Source organism: Sus scrofa, chromosome 2, assembly GCF_054392235.1.
Source record: "Sus scrofa isolate SSC_HxYL_T2T_F1_AM1 chromosome 2, Sscrofa_HxYL_maternal_Yorkshire_Landrace_v2.0, whole genome shotgun sequence".
NCBI lineage: Eukaryota > Metazoa > Chordata > Mammalia > Artiodactyla > Suidae > Sus > Sus scrofa.
The window spans coordinates 26,254,951-26,281,161 of record NC_139384.1 but is presented as its reverse complement, the minus strand read 5'-3'; the positions used below and the strand labels follow the sequence as shown (position 1 = coordinate 26,281,161).

At 38.4% G+C, this 26,211-nt stretch overlaps 1 long non-coding RNA gene across 1 annotated transcript in view; it reads right to left on the bottom strand.

The window, feature by feature from the left end:
• Nucleotides 1–23,186: 23,186 nt before the first annotated feature.
• Nucleotides 23,187–26,211, bottom strand: part of LOC100522921 (uncharacterized) — a 273,546-nt gene continuing 270,521 nt past the window's right edge. Inside the window, exon 5 of the long non-coding RNA XR_014837073.1 lies at nucleotides 23,187–25,226. This is a non-coding gene — a long non-coding RNA (uncharacterized LOC100522921). The remainder of the gene's footprint in view (nucleotides 25,227–26,211) is intronic.

Here is a 26,211-nt window from a genome sequence, read left to right as displayed (position 1 = left end):
CCTAAACAGTTGGAGTTTTGGCCATATTAGTTGTTTCACCCTTATGTTACCTGTATTACTTTTAAAGTGAAAGCTTCAGAAATCACACAGCTCTACCCAGGAGATATTTTGAATGTCATCTTTCATTCATTTGGAGAAGAAACTTCAGAAAAAGTTAAATCAGATTGAATCTATAAAATTCTCTGAAGAGTCTAGCGAAGCTAAAGCACATTTTTTTGGTAGAGCAGCAAGATACCAGCTGCTAAAATACAGTGCTGATACTGTCCTTTTAACTTGTTACCAATTCCTATGTGCTAAAATGAATAATTAGTTGTGCTGTAAATCAAACAATTCACAGAAAGTCTTTTTACAATGAAAAATTATGCTGGAAAGTTATAGTCCATTTGCTCTGAAATGGAAAAGAATTATATCAGCTCATCTAAGGTTATTAGGTGTGATTATTCCCATTCTGTGGATTAAGAAACTATATAGTATCTAATATATCATATTAGATATGATGTCCAAAAATGCATTGTGCAAGATAAGTGAATTCTCCCTCCTGACTACAATAATACAGGCTCTTTCCCTAAATGTAATGGAATAGCTTAGAGTAAATGCCAAAATGTTGTAATTCACCCTCAAATGTTCAATCACATACCTGATAGGTTCTCATGAGGATGGTGACAGATTCCCCCCCACCCCCAAATGTGGCTGTTCAACTTGGAGACCTACTGTGGACATGGGTGTGGCCAAGCACAAGCTTTACACCCTCTCCTAGAATGTAGATGCTCAAGTTGGGCAGCAAGAAACAATGGCCTGCAGAAAACAACTGCTTGTATAGATTAACCACCTACAAAGATTAATTGCCCTCTGTCAGGGGACTTGACCCTCTACCCCTCCCCCCACCTTCCCCTCCCTCTTTTTTCATTGTTCCCTCCATGAGTTCCCACCAAAGATCCTTTATAAGCCTAACACCTAGCAGTTGGGGGCTGGTTCCATCTTGAGGTCAGCACATCCCTTTCAGATGCCTTAATAAATAAATCTCTCTTGCTTTACTGACTTGGCCTTGTGCCTTCCTCCCACTGCAAATCTAACAATACCATGCATTATCAAGGTTGATGAAATGCTCATTCTGAGTAACTGTAGAGGACTACAGCCAAATGCCATTTGTGTTATTTCCAAATTTCCATTGTTGGGAGGTGCACTGTTGGAGAGCAAATTACAGTCACCACTCTTTTGAGGACATACACTTCCTTAATACTTTAGGCACTGTTTATCATGTAAACCTCACCAAAAAAATTATAAGGTTGATATAATTCTCTTCATTTTCAGATGAGAAGGCTCATGTTTGGAGTGTTTGAGTAACTAGGTTAATCATACTTCTAATAAGTGATAGAATGGAGGTTAGAACCTACCTATATCCAACCTCAAAACTTGAACTTCTTACATATTGATATATATATATATAGAGAGAGAGAGAGCGAGCACAGTTGTGTATCTCAATTATCATTTCTTTTCTTCTCTTTTCTTCTCTTTTTGCAGCAATGTTAGGATAGTCACTAGCTCAACAGATCCTGATAATGTATTTAATGTTGTTTATTTTCACCTGTGTTAACCTAAGAAGAAAATACCAGAATTGCAAAGACAAGACATAGTAAATCCAGGTGATTGTAAAACAGAAAGTTCAATTGCCCTGAACAAAAACAACAAAATTCAATAAACTATGTTTTAAGAAAAGACACAATAATTAGGATGATTTTAATCCCATTGCTTTGTTCCTTCAATAAATGTTTGGATACAGAGACCTAAAAATGACATAGATCAAAAATGGGGATAGCTCTACCCTACCTAGCCCAATCCAGCATGGTTTGTCCTCCTCCTCCCCCTCCTCTTCCTCCTCCTCCTGCTTTTGAATTCTTATAGTTCAGTCCCGAAGAAATATGGAGCCCAAAATAAAAAGATTTTAATTTACAATTAAAAATAATATGTACCTTCAATTAAACTTCTAAGAAGTAAGGATATCTAGTTTATTTGGCAAAGAAATATTGATGAAATAATTACACACTGAATATAAGAGATAGCAATATAAATATCGAGTTTTATCCTTTTGAGTGTACAAAAGATACTAGACACAGTGGATTGAAAGCTAGAATTTAAAAAATTTCTCTTTTGGTAACCAGTCTTATAGAATTATATTCCTAATCACAGGGACTATCTTAAAATGATATAAAATTAAATTTTTATACCTCTTATTTTAAATGCTTCCTTTCTAGCACAATGAATCTCCAAAAATTATTCATTGTAACCAGTTACTTAACAGACGTTCTGACTTTTAAACACCAGGTCTTTTCTAAGCTTTACTCCACTCTGCTTTGGGAGACAGCATTCAAAAATCCAAGTTGGATTATGTTATCTTCCAAGTGAAAATCTTCTGAATGTAGATAATTCTTTATTACCAGTAAAAAAAAAATAGTTAAAAGAAGCAACAAGTATTCTCCCATTGCCTTCAACATTTATTCCCAAACTATTATATTTATTGTTGTTGTTATTCTGTTTTTGTTTTGTTTTGTTTTGTTTCTTTTTAGGGTCACACCTGTGGCATATGGAAGTTCCCGGGCTAGGGGTCGAATCAGAGCCACAGCCACAGCAACACAAGGTCCAAGCCACATTTGTGACCTACAGTGCATCTTGTAGCAACACTGTGATCTTTAACCCAATGAAAAAGATGAGGGGTCAAACCTATATCCTCATGGACACTATGTTGTGTTCTTAACCCACTGAGTCACAATGGGAACTCCTGTTATTATTGTTATTTTAATTATTTTTTTTCTTGAGGAAAAATAAATAGTGTTTATATTTCTAAGGGACTGAGTCGTAGCCTTATTTTTAGTTTTTTGGCTGTAATACATATGAAATGTATACAATTCTGGACTATCTAATTATATCTAACTCAATCTCATAACTGATGAAATTCCATAAATTCTTTCCTCTTCTCTGAGGGAAAAATGTGATAGTAAAATGCATTAACATGACATAGCATGGAAATTGCATTGCTACTGGTCCTGACCTTCCTATTACAATAAGGATGAACAAATCTGATTCCATACAGGATATAATTCTTTCACTTTTGTCTTTGTATTCTATTGCTTTGGATACAAATTAATTACTAAAGGGAAGCTGCCTATAGCTTGAAGGATGTATAATGGCCCATCTCTGGGAACCCTGCCTATGATGCCTGAGAGTTAGCTCACAGGAAACATCCTGACCTATGAATGGCTGGAGGGAGGTTGAAATTAACATACCACTCTAGGAAACAGGGGTGGAACAGGCTGGAACCAGGAAACAGGAGTGGAACAGGCTGGAACCAGGAAACATTTGCAACAACATACTGCCTTTATGCTTTACTTCCTCCCCCCGCCAACACACACACTCACACACCCATACCCCCCCCCCCCACACACACACACACTCTTTGTTCCATAAAGAAACCAGCACCAGGCAGGATGGTTCTGTAAGACACTCATTTACCAACTTTTTGGCCTGCTGGCTTTCTGAAAAAAGTCACAGTATTGTTAAATATAGGCACAATTTTTTTTACATTTTTTTATTACTCAAATGAATTTATAACATCTGTAGGTGTACAATGATCATCACAATCCAATTTCACAGGATTTCCATCCCACAACCCAAGCACATCCCTCCACCCCCCAAACTGTCTCCAGAGACCATAAGTTTTTCAATGTCTGTGAGTCAGCATCGGTTCTGCAAAGTTCAGTCTGTTCTTTTTTCAGATTCCACATGTCAGTGAAAGCATTTGATGTTGGTTTCTCATTGTATGGCTGGCTTCACTTAGCATGATAATTTCTAGGTCCATCCATGTTGCTAAAAATGCTGGTATTACATTCATTTTGATGGCTCAGTAATATTCTGTTGTATGTATTTATCACATCTTCTTGATCCACTCCTCTGTCAAGGGACATTTAGGTTGTTTCCATGTCTTGGCTATTGCAAATAGTGCTGCAATGAACATCGGAGTAAATGTGTCTTTGTGAGTCATGCTTTTCTCTGGATAGATGCCCAGGAGTGGGATTGCTGGATCAAATGGTAGTTCTATGCTTAGTTTTCTGAGGGATCTCCATACTGTTTTCCACAGTGGTTGCACCAATTGACAATCCCACCAACAGTGGAATAGGGTTCCTTTTTTTCCACACCCTCACCAGCACTTATTGTTTGTAGACTTTTGGATGCTGGCCATTCTGGCTGGTGTAAGGTGGAACTTCAGAGTGGTTTTGATTTGCATTTCTCTAATAACGAGTGATGTTGAATACCTTTTCATGTGTTTTTTCGCCATCTGTATGTCTTCTTTGGTGAACTGTCTGTTTAGATCTTCTGCCTATTTTTTGATGGGGTTGTTTGTGTTTTTGGTATGGAGCTACAGAAGGTGTTTTTGGTATGGAGCTACAGAAGGTGTTTACAAAGTTTGGAGATTAATCCCTTGTCAGTCGGTTCACTTGCAAAGACTTTCTCCCATTCTGTGGGTTGTCTTTTTGTGTTCTTTAGGGTTTCCTTTGCTGTACAGAAACTTTTAAGTTTGATTAGGTCCCATTTGTTTATTTTTGTTTTTATTGTCAGTACTCTAAGAGATGGATCTGAGAAGATGTTGCTATCATTTATGTCAGAGAGTGTTTGGCCTATGTTTTCCTCTAAGAGTTATATAGTGTCTGGTCTTACATAAAGGTCTTGAATTCCTTTAGAGTTTATTTTTGGTATGGTGTTAGGGAGTGTTCTCATTTCATTCTTTCACCTGTGGCTGTCCAGTTTTCCAAGCACCACTTATTGAACAAGCTGTCCTTTCTCCATTGCATAGTCTTGCCTCCTTTGTCATAGATGAGTTGGCTGTAGGTGCATGGGTTTAATTCTGGGCTTTCTATCCTGTTCCACTGATCTATATATCTGTCTTTGTGCCAGTACCATACAGTTTTGATGACTGTGTCTTTGTAGTATAGTCTGAAGTCCGGGAGCCTGATTCCTCCAGCTCCATTTTTCTTTTTCAGGATGTCTTTGGCTATTCTGGGTCTTTTGTGCTTCCAAACAAACTTTAAAATATTTAGTTCGAGTTCAGTGAAAAATGTCCTTGGTAATTTGATAGGGATTGCATTGACTCTGTAGATTGCCTTTGGTCATGTAATCATTTTGATAATATTAACTCTTCTAATCCAAGAGCATGGTATGTCGTTCCATCTATTTGTGTCCTCTCTGATTTCTTTCATCAGTGGCTTATAGTTTTCAGAGTACAGGTCTTTTGTCTCTTTGGGTAGGTTTACTCCTAGGTATTTTATTCTTTTTGATGTGATGGTAAATGGGATTGCTTCCCTAATTTCTCTTTCTGGTCTTTCATTGTTAGTGTATAGAAATGCCGTTGATTTCTGTGTACTGATTTTGTATCCTGCGACTTTGCCAAATTCGTGGATGAGCTCTAACAGTTTTCTGGTAGAGTCTTTAGGATTCTCTAGGCATAGTATCATGTCATCTGCACATAGTGATAGTTTTACTTCTCCCTTTCCAGTTTGGATTCCTTTTATTTCTTTTTCTTCTTGGATGGCTGTGGCTAGGACTTCCAAAACTATGTTGAAGAGTAGTGGCAAGAGCAGACATCCTTGTCTTGTTCCTGGTCTCAGCAGGAATTCTTTCAGCTTTTCACCATTGTGAATGATGTTAGCTGTGGGTTTGTCATAGACGGCCTTTATTATGTTGAGCTAGGTTCCCACTATGCCCACTTTCTGAAGGGTTTTTCTCAGAAATGGGTGTTGGGGTGTCAAAGGCTTTTTCCACATCTACTGAGAGGATCCTATGGTTTTTATTCTTCAGTTTGTTAATGTGGTGTATCACACTGATGGATTTGTGGATATTGAAGAACCCTGCCTCCCTGGGATACATCTGACTTGATCATGATGTACAATCCTTTTAATGTATTGTTGGATGTGTTTGCTAGTGTTTTGTTGAGGATTTTTGCATTGATGTTCGTCAGTGAAATTGGCCTGTAGTTTTCTTTTTTTTTTTTTTTTTGTGGTATCTTTGTCTGGTTGGGGTATCAGGGTGATGGTGGCCTCATAGAATGAGTTTGGGAGTATCCCTTCCTCTGCAATTTTTTGGAATAGTTTCAGAAGGAGAGGCATTAGCTCTTCTCTAAATGTTTGATAGAATTTGCCTGTGAAGCCATCTGGTCCTGGACTTTTGTTTGTTGGGAGTTTTTAAATCACAGTTTCAATTTCAGTTCTTCTGATTGGTCTGTTCGTCTTTTCTATTTCATCTTGATTTAGTCTTGGAAGATTGTACTTTTCTAAGAATTTGTCCATTTCTTCTAGGTTTTCTGTTTTATTGGCATATAGTTGCATATAGTAGTCTCTAATGATCCTTTGTATTTCTGTGATGTCCATTGTTACTTCTCCTTTTTCATTTCTAATTTTATTGATTTGAGTCCTCTCTCTTATTTTCTTGATAAGACTGGATAAGGCTTTATCAATTTTGTTGATCTTTTCAACGAACCAGCTTGTTGTTTCATTGATCTTTTCTATGGTTTTCTTCATTTCTATTTCTTTGATTTCTACCCTGATTTTTATGATTTCTTTCCTTCTACTAACTTTAGGTCTTGTCTGTTCTTCTCTCTCGAGCTGCTTTAGCTGTAAAGTGAGCTTGTTTCTTTGAGCTTTTTCTTGTTTCCTGAGGTGGGCTTGTATTGCTATAAACTTTCCTCTTACAATGGCTTTTGCTGCATCCCATAGGTTTTGGAGTGTTGTATCTTCGATGTCACTTGCTTCTAGGTATGTTTTAATTTCCTCTTTGATTTCTTCAGTGATCCATTGGTTGTTTAGTATCATGTTGTTGAGTCTCCAAGTGTTTCTGTTTTTTGCAGTTTTTTTTTTCTCTTGTTGTTGATTTCCAGTCCTATAGTGTTGTGGTCGGAAAAGATGCTTGATAGGATTTCAATTTTCTTAAAGTTATCGAGGTTGGATTTGTAGCCCAGGATGTGATCAATCTTAGACGATGATCCATGTGCACTTGAGAAGAGTGTATATTCTGTTGCTTTTGGATGGAATGTCCTATAAACATCTATTACGTCCATCTGGATTAATGCTTCCTTCAGGGCCTGTGTTTCCATGTTGATTATCTGTCTGGATGATCTGTCCATTGCTGTGAGTGGCGTGTTCAAGTCCCCCACTGAGATTGCGTTTTGTTGATTTGTTCTTTTAAGGTTGTTAGCAGTTGCCTTATATATTGTGGTGAACCTATGTTAGGTGCATAGATATTTAAAATTGTTATATCTTCTTCTTGGATTGATCCTTTGATCATTATGTAATAACCTTCTTTGTTCCTTAAAATAGTCTTTGTTTTAATGTCTATTTGGTCTGTCATGAGTGTTGCTATTCCAGCTTTCTTTTGATCCCCCTTTGCATGAAATATTTTCTACCATCCTCTCGCTTTCAATTTGTATGTGCCCCTAGAAGTAAAGTGGGTCTCTTGAAGGCAGGATATATATGGATCTTGTTTTATATCCATTCAGCCAGTCTATGTCTCTTGGTTGGGGCATTTAGACCATTAATATTTAAGGTAATTATTGATATGTATGTTCTTATTGCCCTTTTATTAATTGCTTTGGATTTGTTTTTGTTGCCCTTTTTTCTTCCTTTCTTTTCTTGTCCTCTCCTCTCTGGTTTGATGACTATCTTTAGTATTGTATTTGAGCTGATTTTTTTTTTTTTGTGTATCAATTGTAGATTTTTAGTTTGCAGTTATTCTGAAGCTTTGATATGAGTCTATATGTACATGAGACTGTTTTAAGTTGTTGTTCTCTTAATTGCAAGTTCATCTCCAGTGTCCTGCATTTGTACCCACCTCTTCTCATGATTTCGGATTTTGGTGGCATGATTATTTATGGAGGATGTCATATCTTTACTGTATATATACCTTTACTGGTAAGCCTTGCCATGTGTGGTATTTTTTTTTCCTGTTGCTGTCTTTTCCTTTCTCCCTAGAGAAGTTCCTTTAGTATTTGTTGTAAGGCTGGTTTAGTGTTGCTGAATTCTCTCAGCCTTTGCTAACCTGCGAAGGTTTTGATTTCTCCTTCAAATCTGAATGAGAGCCTTGCTGGGTAAAGGATTCTTGGTTGGAGGTTTTTTCCTCTCATCACGTTAAGTATATCATGCCACTCCCTTCTGGCCTGCAGAGTTTCTGCTGAAAAATCTGCTGATAACCTTACCAGGGTTCCCTTGTATGTTATTTCTTTTCCCTACCTGCTTTCAAGATTTTCTCATTGTCTTGAATTTTGGTCAGTTTGATTAATATGTGTCTCAGTGTATTCGTCCTTGGGATTATTTTATATGGTACTCGTTGTGCTTCCTGGATTCGAGTGAGTGGTTCTTTTCCCATGTTAGAGAAGTCTTTGGCTATTATCTCTTGGAATATTTTTTTTTGTCCCCTTCTCTATCTCTTGTCCTTTTGGAAGCCCAAGAATATGGATATTGGTGCATTTATTTTTATTTTTATTTTTTTTTATTTTCCCACTGTACAGCAAGGGGATCAAGTTATCCTTACATGTATACATTACAAATACATTTTTTTCCCCACCCTTTGTGGGGACTGTTGCAACATGAGTATCTAGACAAAGTTCTCAATGCTATTCAGCAGGATCTCCTTGTAAATCTATTCTAAGTTATGTCTGATAAGCCCAAGATCCTGATCCCTCCCACTCCCTCCCCCTCCCATCAGGGAGCCACAAGTCTTTTCTCCAAGTCCATGATTTTCTTTTCTGAGGAGATGTTCATTTGTGCTGGATATTAGATTCCAGCTATAAGTGATATCATATGGTATTTGTCTTTGTCTTTCTGGCTCAAGTCACTCAGTATGAGATTCTCTAGTTCCATCCATGTTGCTGCAAATGGCATTATGTCATTCTTTTTTTATGGCTGAGTAGTATTCCATTGTGTATATATACCACTTCTTCTGAATCCAATCATCTGTTGATGGACGTTTGGGTTGTTTCCATGTCCTGGCTATTGTGAATAGTGCTGCAATGAACATACGGGTGCATGTGTCTCTTTTAAGTAGAGTTTTGTCCGGATAGATGCCCAAGAGTGGGATTGCAGGGTCATATGGAAGTTCTCTGTATAGATTTCTAAGGTATCTCCAAACTGTTCTCCATAGTGGCTGTACCAGTTTACATTCCCACCAACAGTGCAAGAGGGTTCCCTTTTCTCCACACCCCCTCGAGCACTTGTTATTTGTGGACTTATGAATGATAGCCATTCTGACTGGTGTGAGGTGGTATCTCATGGTAGTTTTGATTTGCATTTTTCTTATAATCAGGGATGTTGCTCATTTTTTCAAGTGTTTACTGGCCATCTGTATTTCTTCTTTGGAGAAATATCTATTCAGGTCTTTTGCCCATTTTTCCATTGGTTGATTGGCTTCTTTGCTGTTGGGTTGTATAAGTTGTTTATATATTCTAGAGATTAAGCCCCTGTCAGTTGCATCATTTGAAACTATTTTCTCCCATTCTGTAAGTTGTCTTTTTGGTTTCTTTTGGGTTTCCTTTGCTGTGCAAAAGCTTGTCAGTTTGATTAGGTCCCATGGGTTTATTTTTGCTCTAATTTCTATTGCTTTGGGAGACTGACCTGAGAAAATATTCATGATGTTGATGTCAGAGAGTGTTTTGCCTATGTTTTCTTCTAGGAGTTTGATGGTGTCCTGTCGTATATTTAAGTCTTTCAGCCATTTGGAGTTTATTTTTGTGCATGGTGTGAGGGTGTGTTCTAGTTTCATTGCTTTGCATACAGCTGTCCAGGTTTCCCAGCAATGCTTGCTGAATAGACTTTCTTTTTCCCACTTTGTGTTCTTGCCTCCCTTGTCAAAGATTAATTGACCATAGGTGTCAGGGTTTGTTTCCAGATTCTCTATTCTGTTCCATTGGTCTGTCTGTCTGTTTTGATACCAGTACCACACTGTTTTGATGACTGTGGCCTTGTAGTATTTCTTGAAGTCTGGGAGAGTTATGCCTCCTGCTTGGTTTTTGTTTCTCAGGATTGCTTTGGCGATTCTGGGTCTTTTATGGTTCCATATAAATGTTTGGATTGTTTGTTCTAGTTCTGCGAAAAATCTCATGGGTAATTTGATAGGGATTGCATTGAATCTGTAGATTGCTTTGGGTAGTATGGCCATTTTTGCAATATTGATTTTCCCAATCCAGGAACGTGGAATATCTTTCCATTTCTTTACATCTTCTTTGATTTCTTTGATTAAAGTTTTATAGTTCTTGGCATATAGGTCCTTTACCTCCTTGATCAGGTGTATTCCGACGTATTTGATTTTTTGAGGTGCAATTTTAAATGGTATCGTATTTTTGTATTCCTTTTCTAATATTTCATTGCTGGCATACAGAAATGCAACTGACTTCTGAATGTTAATCTTATATCCTGCTACTTTGCTGAATTTATTAATCAGTTCAAGGAGTTTTGGTGTTGAGTCCTTAGGGTTTTCTAGGTATAGTATCATGTCATCTGCATGCAGTGACAGTTTGATCTCTTCTCTTCCTATATGGATGCCTTTTATTTCTTTTGTTTGTCTAATTGCTGTGGCTAGGATTTCCAAAACTCTGTTGAAGAGCAGTGGTTAGAGTGGGCATCCCTGTCTTGTTCCAGATTTGAGTGAGAAGGCTTTCAGTTTTTCCCCATTGAGTATTATATTTGCTGTGGGTTTATCATAGATGGCTTTGATTATATTCAGGAACGTTCCCTCTATACCCACTTTGGCGAGGGTCTTGATCATGAATGGATGTTGGACTTTGTCAAATGCTTTTGCTGTGTCTATTGAGATGATCATATGATTTCTGACTTTTTTTGTTAATGTGGTGTATGATGTTGATTGATTTGCATTTGTTGAACCATCCTTGTGAACCTGGGATGAACCCAACCTGGTCATGGTGTATAATTTTTTTGATATGTTGTTGGATTCGGTTGGCTAAGATTTCGTTGAGAATTTTTGCATCTATATTCATCAATGATATTGGGCGATAGTTTTCTTTTTTGGTGGTATCTCTGCCTGGTTTTGGAATGAGGGTGATGGTGGCCTCATAGAATGTCTTTGGGAGTCTTCCTTCTTCAACCTTTTGAAAGAGTTTAAGGAGGATGGGCACCAATTCCTCTTTATCCAGTTTGATAGAATTCACCTGTGAAGCCATCTGGTCCTGGACTTTTATTTGTAGCGAGTGATTTTATGACCTCTTCAATTTCATTTCTAGTGATCGGTCTGTTCAGTTGGTCTGTTTCTGCTTGATTCAGTTTTGGCAGGCTGTAAGATTCTAGAAAATTGTCCATTTCTTCCAGCTTGTCAAACTTGTTGCCGTATAGTTGTTCATAGTATTCTCTTATGGTTTTTTGTATTTCTGCTGCATCCGTTGGGATTTCTCCTTTTTCATTTATAATTTTGGTTATTTGGGTTCTTTCTCTCCTCTTTTTAGTGAGTCTGGCCAGGGGTTTGTCAATTTTGTTTAGCTCTTCAAAGAACCAGCTCTTGGTTTCATTCATTTTCTCTATTGTTTTTTGAGTCTCTATTTTATTGATTTCTTCTTTGATCTTTATAATTTCCTTCCTTCTGCTGACTTTAGGCCTTTTTTGTTCTTCTTTTTCTAATACATTTAGGTGGAGGGTTAAGTTGTCAATTTGGGATCTTTCTTCTTTTTTGAGAAAGGCCTGGATTGCTATAAATTTCCTTCTGAGCACTGCTTTCGCAGCATCCCATAGATTTTGAGAGGTTGTGTCTTCATTATCATTTGTTTCAAGGTAGTTTTTAATTTCCTTCTTGATTTCCTCATTGACCCATTGGTTTTTTAGTAGCATGTTGTTTAGTCTCCATGGAGTAGGTTTTTTCTCTTTCCTTTTCCCATGGTTGATTTCTAATTTCATGGCATTGTGGTCAGAGAAGATACTTGAGATAATTTCTATGCTCCTCAATTTATTGAGATTCGCTTTGTGTCCCAATATGTGGTTTATTCTTGAGAATGTTCCATGAGCATTTGAGAAGAATGTGTATTCTGCTTTTTTTGGATGTAGTGTCCTGAAGATATCAATTAAGTCTAACTTTTCTATTGTTTCCTTTAGGATCTCTGTTGCTTTATTGGTTTTCTGTCTAGAGGATCTGTCCATTGATGTGAGGGGCGTATTAAGGTCTCCTACTATGATTGTATTCTCATCAATTTCTCCCTTTATGTCTGTTAATATTTGTTGTATGTATCTGGGTGCTCCTATATTTGGGGCATATATGTTGACGATAGTAATATCCTCTCCTTGGATGGATCCCTTAATCATTAAATAGTGTCCTTCTTTGTCTTTCTTTATGTCTTTTGTTTTAAAGTCTATTTTGTCTGATATGAGCATTGCGACTCCTGCTTTTCTGTCATGTCTATTGGCATGAAATATTTTTTCCCACCCCTTCACTTTCAGTCTATATGTATCCTTTGTCCTAAGGTGAGTTTCTTGCAGGCAGCATATTGAAGGTTTTTTCCTTTTTATCCACTCAGCCACTCTGTGTCTTTTGATTGGAGCATTCAGTCCATTGACATTTAAGGATAATTGATAGATGATTATTTATTGCCATTTTGAACCTCGTGTTCCAGTTGATTCTATGGTTCTCCATTCTTCCTTTCTTTCTTTTTTTTGGTTGGATGGTCTCCTGTTATTATCTGCTTGAGTGTTTTTTTTTTTCCATTTTTTGTAAATGCAGTGTTTGGTTTTGATTTGTGGTTGCCCTGTTTTTTAAGTATGCTAACCCCTTCTTATAATTGTGTGTTTTAGCCTGATGGTCCTGTAAGTTCAAACACTTCATTACTATATTAAAATTAAGAAGAGAAACGAACAAACAAAAATAAGGATCTATTTATTTCCTAACATCCCTTGCCAACATTTTATAATTTTGATGACTCTTTTTTATTTTTTTTTTCTTTTTTCTTTTGTTTGAGGCCTGTTCATGATTAAATCTGTATGCTGGCTTATTTGAGTGACTGCTCTCTGTGGTTTCCTCAGTCCTAGTTCTTCCTCTTCTTCTTTTTTTTTCTTTTCTTTTTTATTACCTTTCCTTCCTTTCTTTTTGGTTTAGAGAAGCCCTTTCAGTATTTCCTTTAACCTGGGTTTTCTGTTGCTGTATTCTTTTAGTTTTTGTTTGTTTGAAAAAAATTTTATTTCCCCTTCTATTTCAAATTATATTCTTGCTGGGTAGAGTATTCTAGGTTGCATATTTTTTCCTTTTAGCACTTTAAATATCTCTTGCCTTTCCCTCCTAGCCTGTAGTGTTTCTGTAGAGAAATCTGCTGATAACCTGATGGGGGTTCCCTTGTAGTTAACATTCTGCTTTTCTCTTGCTGCCTTTAGGATCCTCTCTTTATCACTAACTTTTGCCATTTTTTATTATAATGTGTCTTGGTATGGGTCTATCTGAGTTCAACTTGTTTGGGGCTCTCTGTGCTTCCTGTATCTTGAACTCAGTATCCTTTAGATTTGGGAAGTTTCCAGTGATAATTTCTTCAAATATATTTTCCATCCCCTTATCTTTTTCTACTCCTTCTGGAATTCCTATTATGCGTAGATTGGCCCACTTTATATTATCCCATAGGTCTCTTATATTGCTTTCCTGTTTTTTGATTTGGTTTTCTGCCTGCTGACTGGATTGGGTGATTTCTATTATTTTGTCTTCCATATCACTTATTCGTTCTTCTGCATATTCATTCTGGTTTTTACTGCCCTTAGTTCCATTTGTATCTCTGCAAATGAATGTTCTAGTTTTTCTTGGCTCCTCCTTATATTTTCTAGTTCCTTTCTGAGGGTGTGTGCATTACTGTTCATATCTCCTCTTAATTCCTTCAGTATTTTCACTATTTCTCTTTTGAACTCCAGGTCTGTCAGACTGAAGAGATCTGTTTCATTGTTGACTGTTTTAGGTGAGTTCTCCTGTTGGTTTAACTGGGGGTGGTTTCTCAGCTTCTTCATCTTGCTTGTTGTTTTCTTTTTCCTGAGGGAGTTGTAGTCTCTGTGGCCGGGCAGTGTTTGCCTTGTCACTGCTGTGGAATGTTTTCTGAGGGCTGGCATTGTTGGTCAGTCTTTTTTAGGCAGTGTGGCTTTTCTGGAGTGTTGATGGGGCTAACAGTGTTTCTTTGAAGCAAAGGAGGACTTCCTGAGGGCAAACAGGACTGGGAGGTCCACACCACAATGGTAGCAGATTTCACTCAGTCAGGCAGAGCTTGCTCTGGTGTTTTTAGGCCGTGGGGTTCTTGCAGGGGGTTGGTGGTGTTGGCAGCTGTTCCTCAGGAGTGCAGCACCCCCTGGGGGCTGGAGCAGCTATCTGGGTCACTGAGAACTGAATAGGCTCTTCCCTAGGGCAGCCCAACTCAGAAGGGCGACCTGAGAATGTAGGCAGATCTTTTAACAGTCTGGCCAAGCTTGTTGTAGCTTTTCTGGGCTGCAGGGGGTCCTGCAGAGAGCTGGCAGTCCTTTGCATCTGTTCTGCAATAGTGTGGCACACCTTGAGGGCCTGGGAGGTTAGCTGGGCTGCTGAAAACCCAAGAGGCTCCTCCTCAGGGCAGCCCAACTCAGAAAGACTGTCCGAGAATTAGGCAGATCTTTTCACGGCCTGGCTAGGCTTGTTCTAGCATTTCTGGGCTGCAGGCCTTTTCTTGGGGGCTGGTGGTGTTTGGTGCTGCTCTGTGGGGGTGTAGCCCCTCCAATGGACAAGCAGGCCTGTGCAGGGACAGCCCTTGTGGTGGTAGGCTTCAGGCAATTGTTGAGGCCAGCCCTCCCAGATGGCAGGCAGCCCCAGGTCTGGCGATTGGGTGGGAGAGTTGGGGGCGGGGATGCACTGGGAAGCACAGCTTTCTGCTAGCCAATGGGCCTGTAAGCTTGCTGTGGCATGGGGAGTATTCTATGGGAACCCACCCCTTCTTCTCTCCTCTCCCCAGCACGGGTGCAGACCAGGCTCTTCTCCCAGGTTCCCTCTGATGCGGCTTTCCACTTCCCCGGCCCTAGAGTATTGTTCCCTTCCTCTGCGACAGCTTTGTTTTCTAGTCTCCCAGGCAGTCTCTGCCCCATCAAACTTGACAGACCGGTTTCTAGACCTCCCAAGCAGTCTCCACTCCGCCCCGCCCCTCCAGCCCTTTCCTGGGGACTAACCTTCGGAGCCGAGGTCTCGGTGCCCAGCCCCACCCAGGCATCTCAATTTTTGGTGACTGTGCCCGTAGTTCAGATGCTCCGTTCGGTTCTCGATCTGCTTTTCAGTACTCCAACTTACTGCTACGCTCTTCTCTGCATCTGGAGATTCCTCCAGTTCGTTTGATCTTTCCCCCGAGTAGGTGACTTTCCAGGGTGCAGGATCCCTTTCTCCTCCTCAGTTCCCTTTCGGGAGCGCCTGTCCAGCTCAGATTCACCTTCTCTCACTCTCCTCTTTTCTCTTGTTTTACCTAGTAATGTCACGAGCTTCTTGCCATTATTGGAGTTTAGGTTCTTCTGCCAGGGATTGGTTGCTGTTCTGTGTGAGTCATTTATCCTGTAGATGTGCTTTTTTGGTTGTGTTTGTGGGAGAGGGCGATCGTGTCCCCCTACTCTTACGCCATCTTGTGAAAGAGATCAGATATTGGTGCATTTCACATTGTCCCAGAGTTCTCTGAGATGCTCTTCATTTGTTTTCAATCTTTTTGCTCTTTTCTGTTCCACATCTGTAATTTCTACTAATCTGTCCTCTACCTCGCTTTTTCATTCTTCTCCCTCCTATATTCTGCTGTTAGCTGCTTCTAGTGAATTTTTTATTTCAGTTATTTATTTTGCATCTCTTCTTGTTTACATTTTATATCTTGTATCTCTTTGGTCAGTGTTTCCCGTAAGCTATCCATCTTTTCCTCCAGTTTATTTCCAATGTCTTGCATCTTCTTCAGCATCAATAGTCTAAAGTCTTTTTCCTAGAGGCTGAGAATCTCATCACTTAGCTGATTTTCTGAGGTTTTTCCTTTCTCCCTCATCTGAGTTATAGTTCCCTGTCTTCATTTTTATGGGTTTTTGGTCTGGTGCCTTTTTACAGATAATAGAGTTGTAGCCTCTCTTACCTCTGGTGGCTGCCCCCCTTGTGGCTGAAGTTGGTACAGGGGCTTGCCTAGGCTTCCTGATGGGAGGGACTGATGCCTGCCCATTTGTAGGTGGAACTGATTTTAATCCCTCTGCTGGGTGGGGCTTAGTCTCTGGATGGGATTAGAGGCGGCTGTGTGGCTGAGGGGTCTTTAGGCAGCCTGTTTACTGAGGGGTGGGGCTGTGATCCCACCTGGATTGTTGTTTGCCCTGGGGCTTCTCAGGGCTGACTGATGGGTGGGGCCAGATTGTCCCCAAATGGCCACTTCTAGGGAAAGGCATCCTGCTGAATATTCCTGAGAGCTTTGCTTCCAATGACCTTCCCTCACAACAAGCCACATTCACCCCTGTTTTCCCAGGATGTCCTCCAAGAACTGCAGTCAGGTTTGACCCAGATTCCCTGGGACCCAGTGCACATGCAAGTCTGTGTTGCCTTTTAAGAATGGTGTCTCCGTTTCCCACAGTCCCATGGAGCTCCTGCACACAAGCTGCACTGGCCTTCAATGCCAGATGCTCCAGGGGCTCTTTCTCCCAGTGCCAGATCCCAGCATGTGAGGGTTTGATGTGGAGCTCAGAACTCTCACTCCTGTAGGTGAGTCTCTGTGAACCAGTTAGTTTCCAGTCTGTGGGGCTTCCCACCCAGGAGGTATGGGGTTGTTTATATTACATAATCTCCCCTCCTACCTCTTGATGTGGCCTCCTCTTTGTCTTCTGGAGTAGGCTATCTTTTTGAAGGTTTCCGGTCCATTTGGTTGAAGATTGCTTAGCCTTTAATTGTGAATTTTGTTGTTTTTAGGAGAGAAGTTGAGCTCTAGTCCTCCTATTCTGCCATCTTAATCCCATCTAGTGCACAATGTTATATAGATGAAATCCATAAACTATTCATCTTGTATAACTGAACCTTTGACAGCAACTCATTTCCCCTCAGCCCTGTTGCTAGCAGCCACTATTCTACTCTTTGCTACTATGACTTTAACTATTTTAAATATTTAGAATAAGTAGAATCATGCAGTATTTTTTCTCCTGTGATTGCCTTAGTATAACATCTTCCAGGTTCATCCATGTTGTCACATATTGCGTGGTTTCTTTTTTGAGGCTACATAATATTTCATTGTGTGTCTATATCACATTTTTGTAAACCCATTTTTCTGCAGATGGACAGTTTGTTTCCACATGTTGACTACTCTGAATAATGCTGTGGTGAACATGGGACTGTTGATAAACTCAGGATCCTGATTTTAATTCTTTTGAATAATTATCTAGAATTAGGATTTCTGGATCATTTGTTAGTTCTCTTTTTAGTTTTTTGAGGAACTTCCATACTGTTTTCCATAATGGCTGCATTATTTTGCTTTCCCTTCAACTGAAGGAATTCTCTTCAATGAAAGGATTCTAATTCCTCTACATCCTCTACAACATTTACTTTTTTTTTTTTTTAATAATAGCCACCCTACCAGGTATGAGACACAATCTCACTGATTTCAGTTTGAATTCCCTGATGATTAGTGACATTGAATATCTTTTGATGTTCCTTTTAGCAATCTGTATGTCTTTGGAGAAATCTCTCCAAAGTTTTTTTTTGGATGAATGCTTTTCTTCCCAGCTGGGCTTATTATAAAATTTGGCCAGTTTACTTTTAAGTATATGAATGGATATCTCATTATGAATTCTTGTAATAAGCCAGACTTAAATTATCATAAAGCTAAGATAACGGATCTTTTACAAAGTACCAAAGAAGAAACTAAATGTATTAGAACACAGTTCTTCTCAGGGTGTCAAAAGATGGGCTAAGATTGTGTTCGTGTGTAAGCAGACATCACCACTTAGATCCAATGTGTGTATGTGTGTGTGTGACAGCGAATTTTAGAAGATCCTCCTACCCGTGTTAACAAGGCAGGAAGGGATCAACAGACCTTTATAAAACAAGTCTTGTAGAATAATAAAGGATGTAAGAATGCATTCTGACTCGGCTGCAAGCCTCTTGGTTAAAGAAAATGGTTGGTGCAGTTCCCATCATGGCTCAGTGGTTAACAAATCTGACAAGGATCCATGAGGATGCAGGTTCCATCCCTGGCCTTGCTCAGTGGTTTAAGGATTCAGCATTGCTTTGAGCTGTGGTGCACAGATGCTCCAGATCCTGTGTTGCTGTGGCTGTAGCGTAGGCCATCAGCTACAGCTCCAATTCAGCTCCTAGCCCAGGAACCTCCATATGCTGCAGGTGTGGCCTTAATAAGACAAAAGACAAAAAAGGAAGGAAGAAAGAAAGAAGGAAAATGGTTGGCAGTCACAGTGCAAGTTTGTAGTTGACCAACTTCAGAGCCAAACTGCCTCTGTACTCTTGAAGTAAGAGGGCCAAAGCAAAGAGGTACCATCATACAAAAATATGTTTATTTGCCAGATTTACTTAGGCATACAGGTAATTCCTCTGAGATATGGACAATAAATACTATTACTTTTACTTATTACATGTTAGGTTCTGTCTAATTGCTGACTCAACCAAAATTCAACCCTTTTTCCCTAGTTGTCTTCATGTAGGGATAGTCAATTAAGACTCAAGCTTGGAGGTATAGCAGGAAATGGGAGAACATGAGGAGAAAATCCACATGAAAAGAAGAAAACAGAGAAAAATCCTGGATTGCTATCCAGAACACTGAATCATGGCATCAGCATCATTCTGCCTATTTTTTGAACTTGGTACATGGGCAGAAGAGACCCTGCTCTCCAAGGTCTCATGCCCAAGGCATATCAATCAGATATGTCCTGAACGATAACTTATTCTAGTTTAGAATTTAGAAAATCCTAACAGACACATGGGGCTCTATGAACTTTGTTTTACTTTAATTCCAAGCACTTTCCTTTTGATATGAAAGAGTTTGTTTCCATCATTTTAAGAGAATTCAGTGACCATGCATTTAAAAAAAAAAAAAAAAAAAAAAAAAAACTTGCTTGCCTTTCATAAAGCAACAGCACCTCCAAGGCTTCAAAATGTTTGCTTTATAAACTGCTCTTAGCCGTCACTTACAATTTCTGTTTTTATTATAAATAAGTAGCAAAATGTGCAGACTGTCTGTGTTGCAGTAAAACACAGCTGTTTCCATTTGCTCTCCCATCAGTTTCATTTTCACATCATTCTGCAGTGGAATTGAATTGAATCATTTCATCTCTGGTACAGGGAGTGTTCTGCAGCTTAGTGGCAGGCAGCCCTTAATCCTTAATTTCACTTCCTTTTGTGCCTCTTAGTCACCTAGAATTGGGACTTCAGTTTCCAACTGTGGCATTTGTCTTATGGAATTTGTAGGTCTTGGACAGAAATAAATACCTGACCCCACCTCACTCTCACATAAAATTAAAAAACCTTTGAGAAACTGAGCATCAAAATGTAATAAAATTCTTTCCATTCTAGGTAATTGTAGATGAAAGCATAAAATTCCATGATTAGGGAAAAAAAAACTTGGCTCCATGTGGATTATACAGGTTAGGAAAGACAAAGATTAAATGTGAATTGTGTTTGTATCACAATAGAAGACATGACTATTATTATTTAACAATAACTATCATATTCATAGTATATTAAAGTATTGAAAACATGTCATATCACTTAATTTTTAAAAATCTTATTGAGATAAAGTTGATTTATGATATTGTATTAGCTTTAGGTTTATAGCAAAGTGAGTCAGTCAGTTATACATATATCCATTCTTTTTTCCCATATAGATTATTCAAAATTATTGAGTAGACCTCCCTCTGCTATATAGTAAGTCCTTGCTAGTTTTCTGTTATGTACAGTAGTATGTATGGTATCAATTTTTAAAATTACTGCTTAGGCAGGCAATTACTATCAACACCTTCTTATAAATGATGAAAAGTGAGGATTAGAAAAATGACTGAAAATAGCTTGAGGTCATATAATCCAGTGTCTGGAACATTGAACATACTTTTTTGAATGAATGAATGAATGGAGATATCAATTCATAAGTCCTGAAGCTGGAATTCCAGTCCATGAACAGTGTTTCTTTTCCAAAGAGCATATAGTTTGTTACCAGTTTTTATATTACCAGTTTTTTGAATTAGTGTATATCCCATACAAAGTTGGTTATGTTATGTGAACTCTCATGTATTCTCCGTGCTCCTTCTTTGCCTGGTATCTGTACTTACACTGACAGTATGAAGTGCTCTAGCATCTAGTAACTCCCACCAACAGATATGGGCCCTGTCACTTGTTACTGATGGATGCCTTTGATGCTACACTTGCCAGGAAGATACTAAAGGATATAGTCTCTCAGGGGTGGGCACATAATCGCAGAGCAAGGCTGTGTTACATGAGTCTCACTCCTGATGGGTGGGAACTCAGGGTACAGTGGGATTCCCTCGGTTTACATATAGGACACTTGGCTAGTGAGGATTTTTGATTTTACTACCTCATTTGATGATTAAATACTGCTGTGCATGGGAGTATTTCAGCATTCCTGCTCAGCCCCACTCAAAGATCTTTTGCTGGGGCCATCTCCTTGCTCCCAAACCACTGCTTTTAGTTCCCTGTACTGTCTTTTTCCCAGTCCTCCCTTGGTTTCTCACCCACATTATTCCTTCTACCAAAGATGTATAAATCTGATTTTTCTAAATTCAGAAAGATTTATGTCCATGGTCTTTCTCAGAAAAAAACTAAAATCCCTTTCTTTCTACCAATAAATGGGCCAAAGAATACCTTCTAATAAAGCAAATGAAAACAAAACAAAAAAAACTTTTAGAAAGTTTAATTCTTATCTTCCAAGCTAGTTATAATTCTGTTTTACAAGACTTTTTTTTAAATACACTGTTTTAGAGCAATTTTAGGTTCAGAGTAAAGTTGAGTGGAAAGTAGAGAGAGTTTCCATATGTCTGTCTCCTGCCCCCTTCCACACAGCCTCCTCTGCTGTCAATACCCTGCACCAGAGAAGTACATTCATTACAGCAATGGATCACCACTGACTCAGCATTATCATTCAAAGTCCATAGTTTGAGGTTTCCATTTGATGCTGTACATTCTATGAATTTTAACAAATGTTTCACCATTATGGTTTATACAGACTAGTGTCACCGATCTAAAAATCCTTTGTGTTCTAATATATCCTTACCTATCACATAACCCCTGGCAATCACTCTTCTTTTTGCTGTCTCCATAATTTTGCCTTTTGTAGGACATCATGAGGTTGGAACTAGACAGTATTCAGGTTGTTTTTTGTTTGTTTTTTTAGATTGGCTTCTTTCACTTAGTGATGTGCTCTAAATGTTCCTCATGTCTTTTGAGGTCTTGACAGCTCATTGCTTTTTTCCCATGAACAATATTTCATTGTATGGATATGCCACAGTTTATTTATCCATTCACCTACTGAAGGATATCTTGGTGAACTCTGAGATTTGACAATTATGAATAAAGATGCCATAAACAATTGTAGGTAGGGTTTTTTGTGGACATAAGATTTTAGCTCACTGGGTAAATACCAAGGAGTGTGATTGCTGAATATTTTGGTAAGAGAATGTTGCATCTTCTAGGAATCTGCCAAACTGCTTTCCAAAATGGCAATACTATGGATTATGACCAGCAGTGAATGAGAGTTCCTGTTGCTCCCTATCCTCATCTCCATTTAATGCTAGTGTTTTTGTATTCTGGCCATTCTACTTGGTGTGTAGTGGTATCACATTGTTTTGATTTTCACTTCGTTAATGACATATGACGGAGTATCTTTTCATATACTTATTTGTCATCAGAGTGTCTTCTTTGATGACATGTATATTCATACACTTCACCCCGGATATTTTGCCCTATTTCATCATAAATTGTTGTTTCCTTATTGCTGAGTTCTTTATATATTTGAGATAGTAGTCTTTTAGTAGATATACCTCTTGTAAATATTTTCTCCCAGTCTGGCTTGTTCTCTCATTTTCTTAACAGTGTCTTCTGCAGAGCAGAAGTTCTTAATCTTAATGAAGCTCATCGTATTAATTATTTATCTTTTGGTGGTATCTTTAAAGTGGTATCTGAAAATCCATTGACAAACTCAAGGGCATCTATATTTTCTCCTATGTCATCTTCTAGGAGTTTTAGAACTTTGCATTTTACATTTAGGTCTATGATCCATTTTTAGTTAATTTTATGAAATGTATAAAGTCTGTGTCCAATTTTTTGCTTGTGGATGTCCATTGTTGAGAAGCTATCTTTTCTCCATTATATAGCTTTCATGCCTTTGTTAAAGATCAGTTGACTATACCATGTGGGTTAATTTCTGGCTCTTAATCCTGTTCTTTAATCTTTTTCTAGTAATTTTATGCTTATCTCATGCAATACTATTATCAAATATATGACAGCCATTATTACATTCATTGCATAGATGACAAAGCTTAGGTTTTTAGAGGATAATTATTTTGCCCAGAGTCTGGCTAAACAATGTTTAAATTCAGCTCTGTGTTGCTCTATAATTTCTGCTTATTCCACTAAACCAAATATAACACTTATGCAGCAGTTTTGGATAAAATATACAAAAAAGGATAAGTAGAATGAGTTCAACATTATTACTACCAAGTGCATTTGTCCATCATTTCTTTCTTCTATACTCTTATTTTAAATCTTTATCTGTTCTGGATCAGTTTTGATGCATACCTTGAGTATTTAAATCATAAAAGTGGCCACACCTAAAATTACTCCCTATTTAGGGCAAAAATTGTGTGAATAACTTGACTCACTTGCAAATTAGCATGTTTTCCCACCCCCATTCCTATGTATAAGCCCAAATACACTTTTTAAAACTCTTTAAAAGCCACAGTATCAACATAAGAAGACAAGTTAAATGGGACACAATTTGCAAAAAGGCATTTCATTGCATGTGCTTTTACTTCTGATATATTTTTCAGGTATTCAGTGCACATGCCGTCATTGGGGATGTTGCCTGACAGATGAATCTGTCACTAAGAAAAAAGATAATCATGTTTTTTACAACTATCCTAAGAGAAATCAGAAGAATCTTTGCAAGCAATGGGAATTTATCTGAAATAAGATCTAGTAGAGACCCATTAATATTTTTTGAGATAAATTCTTTATTTCCTTATCCTAAATTGCACAGCAATAGAGGTTTAAAGGACATGCTATTTATTTGCAAATAGTATTTTCCCCAATGTGATGGGAGTAATCTGAACAGAAAAAAAAAAAATGGTGTTAATGGCTTAGAAAGAATGTCAAATGGTAAGATGGCTTTATTATTCTCACTCTATCTATGTGAATTGGAGACTATAATGATTGCAAGGAAATTAAAACATTTAATAATCATTTAATTGGGCATTTAAAAAAATGTTCTTCCTTCAGCAGATACTAAATTAGCTTCTCTTTTGTGCAATTCACAGGTCTATTTTAGCATATTCAGAAATATTACAAGTGAACCAAGGACTAAATACATCAAAATAAAAGTGATTGTTGACTACTGAACTTGAATAGAATATTAATGACTCTTAATTGAAGTCCTTTACTTTCGTCACATTTTATTGTCCTTAAGCATGATTGCAGCTTGAAAACCAATTGTAAAATTGTGGTCTGTATTTTTGAAGTGATTTTCTCAAATGTCTCCCCCTTTATATTTATTCCCCCCTTGAAGTAAATGGATACGTTTACATCATTGCCAGTACTGAAAATTCCATTTGGAATTTAAAGCAATTTTGATAGCCTGCTTCAAATAAATAAGCATTCATTAAAAGCAAAAATCCTTTTATTTCTTACTTTCTCCTTGTTAATGTAAAGAGGAAAATTCTCAGTTAGTTTTCTCTGTCAAAATGTATAGTAAGTCTCGGAGTTCCCACTGTGGTACAGAGGAAATGAACCTGACTACTATCCACGAGGATGTGGGTTCGATGCCTGGCCTTGCTCATTGGGTGGGGATTCCGGCATTGCCTTGAGCTCTGGTGTAGGTCACAGAGGCAGCTCAGATCCCTTGTTGCTGTGTCTGTGTCATAGGCCAGCAGCTATAGCTCCCATTTGACCCCTAGCCTGGGAACTTCCATATGTCACTGGTGAGGCCCTAAAAAGCAAAAAAAAAAAAAAAAAAAGTATAATGGTCTTCATTAAGATGATTATTGTTAGGCAAAATAATAGTGATAATAATAATAATTATTATTTTGGGGTGATTACTTTGTTTTTGCCTTTTACTCTGCTTCTTTACATGGATTATTGCCTTCATTGCTTTGATCTACAATTTGCTAAGAATACGACCAAGAATATACTTATGTCACTGACCACATAAGGAAACAATAATGGCTAAATATTTTTGTGAGAATCCACTTGATTAAATGTACAGATTTCTTTTTTTACAAATACGTTTCTTTTAAAGTCTTAAAATGCATGGATAAAATTAAATACTCAACAATGTTAAAAAAAAAAAAAAAAAAAAAAGACCAGAATATATTCTAGGCAATACATAGAATGTCTTGGGCTACTCAGTATAGATGATAAGTTGCCATTTTTTCCCCCCCAATGTTCTGTCAGTTTCTATTGTACACCAAAGAGTGATATACATATATATGGAAGTTTCTAAGCTAGGGGTCGAGCCACAGCTACTACAGAAGCAACTCCAAGTAGTTATGCTGGGAGCCATACATACATTCTTTTTCTCACATTATCCTCCATCACGATCCATCACAAGTGACTAGACATAGTTCCCTGTGCTATACAGCAGGATCTCATGGCTGAGAAGCTGATTTTGAAGGATGTTTTTTTGTGTTGTGATTGTTAATTTTGTGTCCACTTGACTGGGCTCAGTGTGTCCTGATTTCTGGATGTGTCTGTATGGATGTTTCTGGAGGAGGTTAGTATTTGAACTGGTAGACTGAATGGTCAGGATGGTGGGGGAAGAGCACATTTGCCCTCCATGTGAGCTGAGACTTGATCTTCTACTCCAGGACATCAGGACATGCTTAGGCCTTCACCTTGGACCTGGACTTGCACTCTTGGACTCCTTCTGGTCCTCAGGCTTTTGGACTTAACGTGAATTACACCACTGCCTTTCCACTGGTTTTCTAGCTTCCAGGCAGCAGATCATGGGTCTTCTTGGTCTCTATCATGAATGAGAGGTACTGAAGGCACAAAGTAGTTACATGAAAAAGTGGTCCAAATGCCGATGGTCCTCATGCCTGCCATATTGCCTTTTCTCTCCCAGCCTGCAACTCTGGTCTGGTGGGACATTCCTAATCATCATTTGACAGAGGAAGAGAAGGCCTTGTTTACAGCTGGTTCTGCAGGATATCCCGGCACCACCCAAAGCAGACAGCTGTGTCACTACAAGTCCCTGTCTGGAGCAACCCTGAAGGACAGGGAGGATGAGGAATTCTCATAGTGGACAGAACGTCAGGAAAAAAGTGTTTGTTTACTTAGAAGGAGAAGTGGTCAGACATGTGATTATAAACTGATTCATGGGCCATAGCCAGTGGTTTATCTGAAGGTCAGGGATTTGAAGGGATCGTTATTGGAAAACTAGGGACAGAAAAACTGGGGAAGTGCTATGTGAATAGACTTCTCTGAATGGGCAAAAAAAAAAAAAAAAAATGAAGATATTTGTGTCCTATGTCAAAGCTCTCCAGAGGATGACCTCAGCAGAGGAGAATTTTAATAGCCAAGTGGGTAAGATGACATGTACGGTAGATACCAGTCTTTCTAGGTCTCCCTGTCATCACTCAATGAGCCCAGGAACAAAGTGGCCAAGTGGCAGAAATGGAATGTAGAGATGCACCCTATTGTGTATCTTGAGGGTATGATTTTTTAGAACTGAAGATATTTCCTATACTTGGCCTGAAGCTAAGGTAATGGCTCCCATGTGTCTGAATAGCACAGAAGCAGCAGGGGACATTCTTGGACCTAAAGAAGTATCTGAGGTATAACCATGTGAGCTTAGGCCTGAGGTCTGAATAGATTGAAGATATCTTAGTGGAAGCTTGAGTAGCTTGCTGGCTTTGAGAACTACACCCAATGTCTAACCTCAGATCAAGTCCAAAAGTATCTTGGACACAATCTCCTGGAAAAGCGTGAGAATGACTTTCAACATGATTAATACCAAATTTCTGC